Raw genomic sequence first — 10,000 nt, forward strand, 5'->3', positions numbered from 1 at the left:
CTGGTGCTTGATTCAGTAAAGGACTGGACGTACAGTTGGTTTCAGCTTTTCTTACCCGTAGGAACTGTGGCTGATGTTCCCAAAAGATAGAGGGGCTGGTGAAGCAGCCCTGACGTGTTAAAAGTAGTTGGTAATGAAACGTAAACACACACACACACACACACACACACACACACACACACACACACACACACACACACACACACACACACACACACACACACACACACACACACACTCACAAAAACTTATAGTATATGTAAGAATCGTGCTACTTAAGAGTGTAGAGACGAGAAAGGAAAAAAAAATAAGGTCCTTAAATTAGAGGAATGAACGGTTAGGGGTAACAGAGCAAATGTTCAAAAGAAGAGGAGAGTGGACGTGTTCTGGGAGAGGGATAATGGGGTAAACGTATTTTGAGCGAAACAACGTTGAAAGAGGAGTTGGAGATCGAGAGAGAGAGAAAAAGTATAAAGACAAAGGGTCCGTCGTGGTCTTTGAAGGTTCTGTGGCTAATAGTGAAATGAGGAAGGGCAAGGGAGCTACGAGTAGGAGTCTTGTTTTCAGAAATGTGAGGAAATGGAAATGGCTACGGTTTGTGTGCTGGAGAATGTTCCGGATTAAAATGTAAGTAATGAGAGGTGGAGGGGTAATGTCCGTGTGTATGGACCAGAAGTCTATGGCGAGATAAACGCCAAGATCCTGGAAAGGGCTGGATGAAGATGGTGAAGTGAGAAGAATGGGATAGGTTTGTGTGCTGGAGAATGTTCCGGATTAAAATGTAAGTAATGAGAGGTGGAGAGGTAATGTCCGTGTGTATGGACCAGAAGTCTATGGCTAGATGAAGGCCAAGGTCCTGGAAAGGGCTGGATGAAGATGGTGAAGTGAGAAGAATGGGATAGGTTTGTGTGCTGGAGAATGTTCCGGATTAAAATGTAAGTAATGAGAGGTGGAGGGGTAATGTCCGTGTGTATGGACCAGAAGTCTATGGAAAGATAAAGGCCAAGATCCTGGAAAGGGCTGGATGAAGATGGTGAAGTGAGAAGAATGGGATAGGTTTGTGTGCTGGAGAATGTTCCGGATTAGAATGTAAGTAATGAGAGGTGGAGAGGTAATGTCCGTGTGTATGGACCAGAAGTCTATGGCTAGATGAAGGCCAAGGTCCTGGAAAGGGCTGGATGAAGATGGTGAAGTGAGAAGAATGGGATAGTGGAAGGAATTATATCAAATTTGAAGTATTGGACATAATGTATGATGGCAGAGGATGGATCTTCCGACATGTATGCAGAGAGGCTACCAGTAGTGGGAAATACTTTCGTATAAATACCGATGCGTAATAAAACCACTTGGAAAATAGAATGAAAGGTGACCGAACGTTTTCGTCTATTTAAGACATTTTTTCTTTTTTATCTCTACATTTTTTTTTTTTTTTTGCTGTATCACTAGTCGATCCGCTATCCTCTTCTCAAAGATATCCCCTATCCCCTGTTTCGTCTCATTACCACGTTCTTGTACCTCCCACGAACCAATCCAAAAGAATCTTCCTTTCCCTATTTTGCTATTCAATCCTCATTGCAGAACTTTGCATATGCAGTGCATTCGTCTGAATAATTGGTATAAAACATTTGTATTCACGTGTATAGATCCACGCGGCTTCCTGGTGTAGCGGTTAGTGTTGAGGGCTTGTGACGGTACAGACTAAAGATCGAGCCCCGATAGGGGTTGAAAGCTTTGTTAAAACTAAAAGCCATTACTACTCTTCCATAGGTAAGGGAATGGACTGTTTGTGCAAAAATCACAGCATTAAACATAGATCTATTTACATACTAGTTCTGCTCTCTCTCAAACGAATAATAGTGTCGATCACGAGCCCAGCACATGGTTCAAAGTCATGGTGATTCCACATGTACGAAAGTACACGTGAGCGTATGTAAATTTGCGAATAGTGTCTAATGTCTGTAGCCAAACCGTACTATGGATACAATGTTGGTGTTTACATCATGACAACGCACTCCAAGACGAGTAGCAGCCACATTTCTTGTCACATCATAGTGTGGGCTAAGTGTCACTTTTCCTCAAAATGAAAGGATCAAAGATCTCACTGAAGTGACTGCATGTAACGTAGTTCGAAGTTTCAAGATTCGAAAATATGGCGCAATGTCTGCCAATGGGTTATTATTATTATTATTTTTTTATTTACTGTTTTGGGGCTTTTTCTTCTTGCATCTCATTATGCACCAATATATGTCCAGCTGGCCTCTTGCTATATTTTTTTCAGCCTTTGTCAACCTCTACATGTGTAACTCTATCGGCGATTTCAAGATAGCCCAATGGGCGACCACAAGTCTGTTTGTTTATCATTTTAACTATACCTATGCATTTATTTATGTATTTTATTTGTTATTTACATTATTATAGTTTTTATTTATTATTTTATTATTAATATGATTTTTTTTTTTTCTTCTTTTTTTTTGCATCCGACCTAGATATGGATCAAAAGGTCTCCTGTCGGCATGCTCCGCCTTTGTAATCCTTTGTAAGTCCAACCATCATTGTGACCTCGATGCCGTTTTTACTGAAAATATGGCCGTGTTTGGTGTTCACTTATTCTGGGAATTTATTTGACTGTTATTATTATCAAAATAAGAAAAACTCCTCAAGGTATCAAAGGGATATGTCGTCTTTTTTATACACTTCCAGGCCATGCGTACCTTGCTTCACTTCCGTTGTTGCAATTAGTCTACGATTCTTAGACTACAATGAATCAGTGTTTTTCATCTTTTCATATGTTAATAGGAGCACAAAAATAAAAAATTCTTTTGTTAATAGAGAGGCCTTCTACAGCATTCTACTTCCATACTTTTTTTATCACGTTCGTTCAAACACGTGCATTAAAAAAAAAAAAAAAAAAAAAAAAAAAAAAAAAAAAAAAAAAAAAAAAAAAAACAAAAAAAAAAATCTAACGGGTGATTTGAATATTCTTATTCAATTGCTCTCCATCAGGTTAAAACGAATACATTTTCTATTTTATGTACCAGATATTTCCCTCGACCTTGCAATATACTTCATATGGTCTTTCATATTTTTGAGAAAGAATCTTCATCTCCGACTCCCTTCTTCCGGTTTTCATTAGGTACGTTGGTCTTGTGTCTCAGTCTCACGTATTCTTCGTCTTCCTCTTCTACTCCTACATATCTTTCTAGTTTTTGTCTATCAAGTCATCTCCTTCACCGCCTCTAATCTTGTCAGCTGTATACTGTGTGTGTGTGTTTGTGTGTGTGTTTGTGTGTGTGTGTGCGTTTGAGTGTGTGTGTGTGTATGTGTGTGTGTGTGCGCGCGCGTGGGTGTCTGCGTGTATTGTGTGTATGTGTGTGTTTGTGTTTGTGTGTGTGTGTGTGTGTGTGTGTGTGTGTGTGTGTGTGTGTGTGTGTGTGTGTGTGTGTGTGTGTGTGTGTGTGTGTGTGTGTGTGTGTGTGTGTGTGTGTGTGCGTGTGCGTGAGTGATAGAGCGACATCCTCTCCTTTCTTTCATTCTTTTCTTTTGTCCTTTTTCTCCTATAGATTCTGAATTATCTCTCCTTTTCTTAGCCCACTCTTACTCATTGTCCTTTTTTAGCCCCTTACATAATGCCCCTCCTCTCTTTCTTTCATTCTCTCTCTCTCTCTCTCTCTCTCTCTCTCTCTCTCTCTCTCTCTCTCTCTCTCTCTCTCTCTCTCTCTCTCTCTCTCTCTCTCTCTCTCTCTCTTTCTCCCTCCTCTCTGTTTCTCTCTACCCTCACCCAGGAATGGGATTAGAACCGCCATTATCCTACGCTGTCTTCAATTTTGGATACAAAGACATCGGGCCCAACGAAGCATTGAATCCCATTCGTTCTCTTCTTCGTGTCCGCCCCTTTTTCCCATTCCGAAACCATAATGATGACCGATATTGAATTTGAATAATGTCGTTTGGTGGGAAATGCGCGGCCCGTGATTGGTTGCAAAAAGGCGGGAAATTTGAAATGCAGGGACGTGATTGGATGCAAAAGGCCGGGAAATTTGAAATTGTAAGTGACGTCACAGCCACGGCACAAGATGATTGGTAAATTGAAAAATTGAGGCGGTTAACCCCTGACATGGAAAATGGCGGATATAAGAGGTGGATGGTGGCTCTGGTCTCGGACACGCTCGAGGAAAAGACGATTCTCCATCTTGGCGATTTTCCACTTTATGGGGAGGAAGAAAACGTCGCGGGAAGGCAAGGGAAGGGAAGGGGATCGGAGGGGAAGGGGAGGTGAAGGGAAGGGAAGGGAAGGGAAGGGAAGGGAAGGGAAGGGAAGGGAAGGGAAAGGAAGGGAAGGGAAAGGTATGAAAAAGAGAGAGAAGAAAAGGGAGGAAAGGAACGAAAGAAAAATGTAAAGGGGAGAAGGAAGGGGAAGAGAGAGGGAAGGAAGGAAAACGAAAGAAAGCGAAGGGAGAGGAGAGGAAAAGGTAATAAAGGAAGGAGATGAGAAAAAGGGAAGAAAAGGGAAGAGGAGGAGGGAATGAGAGGAAAAGGGAAGAGAAGGCAAGGGGGAAGAGGAGGAGGGAATGAAGAGGAAAGGGAATGAAGTGTAAAGAAAGAGAAGAGAGGAAAAGGGAGAGGAAGGGAGGAAGAGTTAAGGGAAGGGAAGGGAAGGGAAGGGAACAGAAGAGAATGGAAAGATAGAGAAAGAAATGGTGAGTGTAGGACTAAGGAACGAAGAAGAGAGAGGAAAAGAGGATAAAGGAAGGCTAAAGGGAGGAAGAGAAAAGGAAGGGAAGGAAAGAGAAGGGAACAGAAGAGAATGGAAAGATAGAGAAAGAAATGGAAAGAAAGATAGTAAAGGTGAGTGTAGGGCTAAGGAACAGAGGAGAAGAGGAAAGGAGGGTAAAGGAAGGTTAAAGGGAGAATGATAAAGGGAACGAAGGGGAATGAAGGGGAATGAAGGGGATAGTTAAACAGGTGAATGATGTGACTGAGGGGAAGTAAGATAGTTGAAATGAATAACAGTGAAAAAGGAGAACGCCCAGGAGAATTTTCTTTCATTTATAGTTTTTATTTTTTATTTTTTTATTTTTTTGTTTGAAGAAAAAGGGAAACAGATGCTGGATGGAACGAGAGAGTTAATCGGAAGAACGTAGTTTGGAAGATGAATTGATGAGTGCAACATATGCAAAAAAATAATAATAAAAAATAGAATAAAATAAAGAGGAAGCGAAGGAGAAGGAGGAGAAGGAGGAAGAAGTGGAGGAGGAGGAAGAGGAGGAGTAAGAAGAGGAAGAGAATGAAGATGATGATGAGGAGGAGGAGGAGGAGAAAGAAGAGAAGGATAAAAAGGAGGCGAACGAGGAGGAGGAGGAGGAAGGGAGGAGGGGAGAGGAAAGAGGGAAAGATAGAGAAGGAGGAAGAGGAGGAGGAAGATAATGATGATGATGAAGAGGAGGAGAAGGAGGAGGAAAAGGAAGTTAAGGATAAGAGGAAATTGAAAAAGGAGAAGGAAGAGGAGGAGGAGGAGATGGATGAGGATGAGAAACGTGAAAAGGAGGAGAGGGAGAGGAAGGAGGAAGAAAATAGAGGGAGAGGAAGATGAGGAAGAAGAAGAGAAGTAAGAAGAGGAAGAGAATGGTGATGATGATGAAGAGGAGGAGGAAGAGAAAGAAGAGAAGGATAAGAAGGAGGAGGAGGAGGAAGAGAGAGAAGAGAAGGTTAAGAAGGAGGAGGAGGAGGAGAAGGAGGAAGAGGAGGAGGAAGAGAAAGAAGAGAAGGTTAAGAAGGAGGAGGAGGAGGAAGAGAAAGAAGAGAAGGATAAGAAGGAGGAAGAGGAGGAGGAAGAGAAAGAAGAGAAGGTTAAGAAGGAGGAGGAGGAGGAGGAGGAGGAGGAAGAGGGGAGGGAGGGGTCCGGAGCGAGAGAAGTAAAACAAATCATTTAATGGGAAATTCCAGAAGAGGATGAGAAATGACGGGAGGAGAAGAAGAGTCCATTTGGGAAAGGAAGTATAGTGTGCAAAGAGAAAATGAGATAAACGAATGAGACAAATGGGAAAGTAAAACGAAGGGAAGACAAAGGAACCTGAGCAGGTCGAGGTGGAGTTCGAGTCGAGGTGGACTTCGAGTCGAGGTGGAGTTCCACTCGAGGTGGACTTCGAGTCGAGGTGGACTTCGACTCGAGGTGGACTTCGAGTCGAGGTGGGCTTCGAGTCGAGGTGGACTTCGAGTCGAGGTGGACTTCAGATCGAGGTGGACTTCGAGTCGAGGTGGACTTCGAGTCGAGGTGGAGTTCGACTCGAGGTGGACTTCGAGTCGAGGTGGACTTCGAGTCGAGGTGGACTTCGAGTCGAGGTGGAGTTCGACTCGAGGTGGACTTCGAGTCGAGGTGGACTTCGACTCGAGGTGGACTTCGACTCGAGGTGGACTTCGAGTCGAGGTGGACTTCGACTCGAGGTGGACTTCGGGTTGAGGTGGACTTCGACTCGAGGTGGACTTCGAGTTGAGGTGGACTTCGACTCGAGGTGGACTTCGACTCGAGGTGGACTTCGAGTCGAGGTGGAGTTCGACTCGAGGTGGACTTCGAGTCGAGGTGGACTTCGACTCGAGGTGGACTTCGAGTCGAGGTGGACTTCGAGTCGAGGTGGACTTCGACTCGAGGTGGACTTCGGGTTGAGGTGGACTTCGACTCGAGGTGGACTTCGAGTTGAGGTGGACTTCGACTCGAGGTGGACTTCGACTCGAGGTGGACTTCGAGTCGAGGTGGACTTCGTGTCAAGGTCTTACTCATACTAACTGCCGTCAAGTGGTTCTATTCAAATGAGTTAGTGCGAGAAAGGGTGGTGATTACCTGTGTTGAAACTATTTTTTTTTATATATATACGTATATATGGTTTAATGTCACACACTCCGGCCAACGATTCTACTCAATTCGGGTACGAACATATCCGTCGAATAGCAAAGACACTAAACACAAAAACGTAAAAAAAAATAAAAAATAAAAAAAAAATTCTAAAATACAGAACCTAAAAACAAAAGTAAAAGGGTCAGTGGTGGAAGTAATGGTGGCTGTGATGGTGGAAGTGGGGGTGCTGGTCGGCATAGGCACCGCGGAGAAAGAGAGCAAGGGGAAAGAGAGCAGGGGAACGAGAGAGGTGGGGGAAGGGAGGTGGGGAAGGGGAAAATGGCGAAGGGAGGAAGGGAAGGAGTCTCCTTGTTTATATTCGGTGATATGAAAGGCGAGGCGCTCCGTTTGTCTTGAAGATTTGCTTTTAGTCTCCGGGCTTTGGTCTTCCCGTCTGCATTCGAGTGGGGAGCGGGGGGTAGGGGGGGAGGGGGGTTAAACCGTACTGAGTAGATGGATTCCTTCAAGGGGGTGGGGACCCAAACCAAAGGGATGGGTATATTTGTAAAGGCCAAACTGAACACGGGAATCGATGAGGGGGTGAGACGAGTTTAAGTAGGCAAAAGGGGAGGGTTTTCCCATGGTTGAAGAAGGAGATACAGTAAGTACTATACTCATTTAGAAGAAATATTTTTTTATTTTTAACCAGCTGAGTGTCTATTCAAGAAAAAAAAAAAATCTTTAGATATGTGTTGAGTCAAACGTGAAAAGAAGTACACGTTTATCATTTTTTTTTCTATTAGGTATCGGACGATTTTTTTCTATTTTAACTTATTCTTTCATCTACTTGCTTGTTTACCTAACTTTAGAAAGAGTAGACTAGTGTGAATACAAGGCCTGACCATGGGTTGGTGAGGGTAAAGGCAAGGGCTAACTTTTAACGTTGGGGGATTATGGTAAGAAAGATTGGTAACCACCGACTTGGAAGAATCTACGAAGAACGGCCCTACTGGAAGTGGGATGGATCCCAACGAGGTTCTGGAACTGTTGGAGTATCTGATGGATCATCACAGAGGAACATCTTTGTTTGGAACTCTTCCTCTATGGAGTGAGTGATGTGGAGGACGGACGGGAGTTCTGAATACGCCAAGGAAGGATCCTTACCCCCTTGAACAGGGCGCTAGAACTCCATGCTCCTTTTGATTCTCTTTCCCGAAGAATTGTAGAGAAAAGAATATTTAGTGGCAGTGGTTCTTGTATGAAGTTAAGCAAGCCGGTGAAACCTTTACCTAAAAAGGTATTCAACGGATCAAAGGTATCCCTCAGACGAATAAATTTTCGAATGCAACACGAGAGCGGATGAGTTAAGCAGGACGCCACGCCGCCGCCATTTTGTAAAACCAACGGAAGTACGACATGAAGAAGACATCAAATGAGAAGAATTGAATAGCGTCTGCGACAACACGATATACAGAGCAGATTCAGTGTTTAGTGGTTAACCTTGACTTATTGAATGGGCTTCGTATGGATGAATAGAATACCCTGCAAGCAGAGGACAGAAGGAAAGAGGTAGTGAGAATCAGATAGAATAGGCTTAATTAGTTATCACGGATGTATCTCTGATTTTTATTTGAATAATTTATTGGTTTATTTTTTCCTGGCTCGACTTTGCGGTACTTTGAATGTAAGAAGAAGGAAAAGAAGAAGGAGAAGAAGAAGAAGGAGAAGAAGAAGAAGAAGAAGAAGAAGAAGAAGAAGAAGAAGGAGAAGAAGAAGAAGAAGAAGAAGAAGAAGAAGAAGAAGAAGAAGAAGAATGATAAGAAGAAGAAGAAGAAGAAGAAGAAGAAGAAGAAGAAGAAGAAGAAGAAGAAGAAGAAGAAGAAGAAGAAGAAAAAGAAGAAGAAGAAAGGTGGCACTGGAAACGGAAGGAGCTGCTGATCTCAAAGTTGAAGCCCCCATCGAGGTCGGCGTGATCGCCTCAGGGAATATTTAGTGTTCCTCTTCATCTTCACACTTTTACCGCAAGACTCCCTTCGTCAGAAGACCTTTTTACTCTTTCGTGTGGCTGAAGACTTATTTTTCATGAAAGTGGTAGTTGCCGACAAGACTGACGAGCTAAACACCATATGAGGACGGAGCCTTTATTTGTACAACGTTTCGCTTATTACAGCTTTTTCAAGTACTTGAAAAAGGTTTAATAAGCGAAACGTCGTACAAATAAAGGCTTCGTCCTCATGGTGTTTAACTCGTCAGCTAAAGACTTAGTTGAATTATTCTGTCCAACATTACAACCACCGGCATTTATAGTGGAATGTAGTACATTTTGAAGTTTTGAGGTTCAGTTAGATAGACTCAATTATTATACTGGAATGTGCTTCAATTGAACATCAGGGTCGTCGCCACCTCTACAACCAAAGGAGAATAGGCAACAAAAGAACATAAGAACATAAGAATGAAGGAGACTGCAAGAGACCATAAGGCTTACACTAGGCAGCTCCATATCCATCACCACCTGTCATCCCCACCCATAAAGTTGTCTACCCGTTTCTTAAAACAACTGATAGTTTCAGCGCTCACTACATGGTTACTAAGTCTATTCCATTCGTTGTAACCATGTAGTACAAGGTCGGTGTCACACTGTCCGGCAATGCCGTTGCGGCTTGTTTTGGGCTGCAGCAAAGTCTCCCTTATGAGTCTTAGACTCGAAGAGTTATGAGAGTACTTAAACACAGTGGTTCTCAACTTGTGGTTCATGGAACCTTATTGGGCCACGAGGGTCAATAAAATGGGCCACCAACTGAAAGCCACGAGCATATATAGTGGATGCAAGACGATTAAATTTAGTGTTGAAATCATCTCCAGGAGGTTGAAGAATAGAAGTACATAATTACGGTGTATACGTGAAAATAGGTTGAGAACCCCGGCTTTAACCAACCAGGGGGAGATGATAGTCGTGATGTGAAGTTGTGGCTATCGTCAGGTGATCTCATCACATTGATTGAACTTGCCCATAATCTGGCCGCATCCGGCACCACCGCATAATGTGACATCAGCTTAACCAAATACAATCTTCAGGTGGACGAGGGGAATCAAACTTACCCCTCCACACAAATTCTCCACACTCAACTCGCCGATTAACCGGGCACACCCCTAACTACAACCATGCAAAAA

This window comes from Oratosquilla oratoria, chromosome 6, assembly GCF_046742065.1.
Source record: "Oratosquilla oratoria isolate Oo_2021 chromosome 6, ASM4674206v1, whole genome shotgun sequence".
NCBI classification, from domain to species: domain Eukaryota; kingdom Metazoa; phylum Arthropoda; class Malacostraca; order Stomatopoda; family Squillidae; genus Oratosquilla; species Oratosquilla oratoria.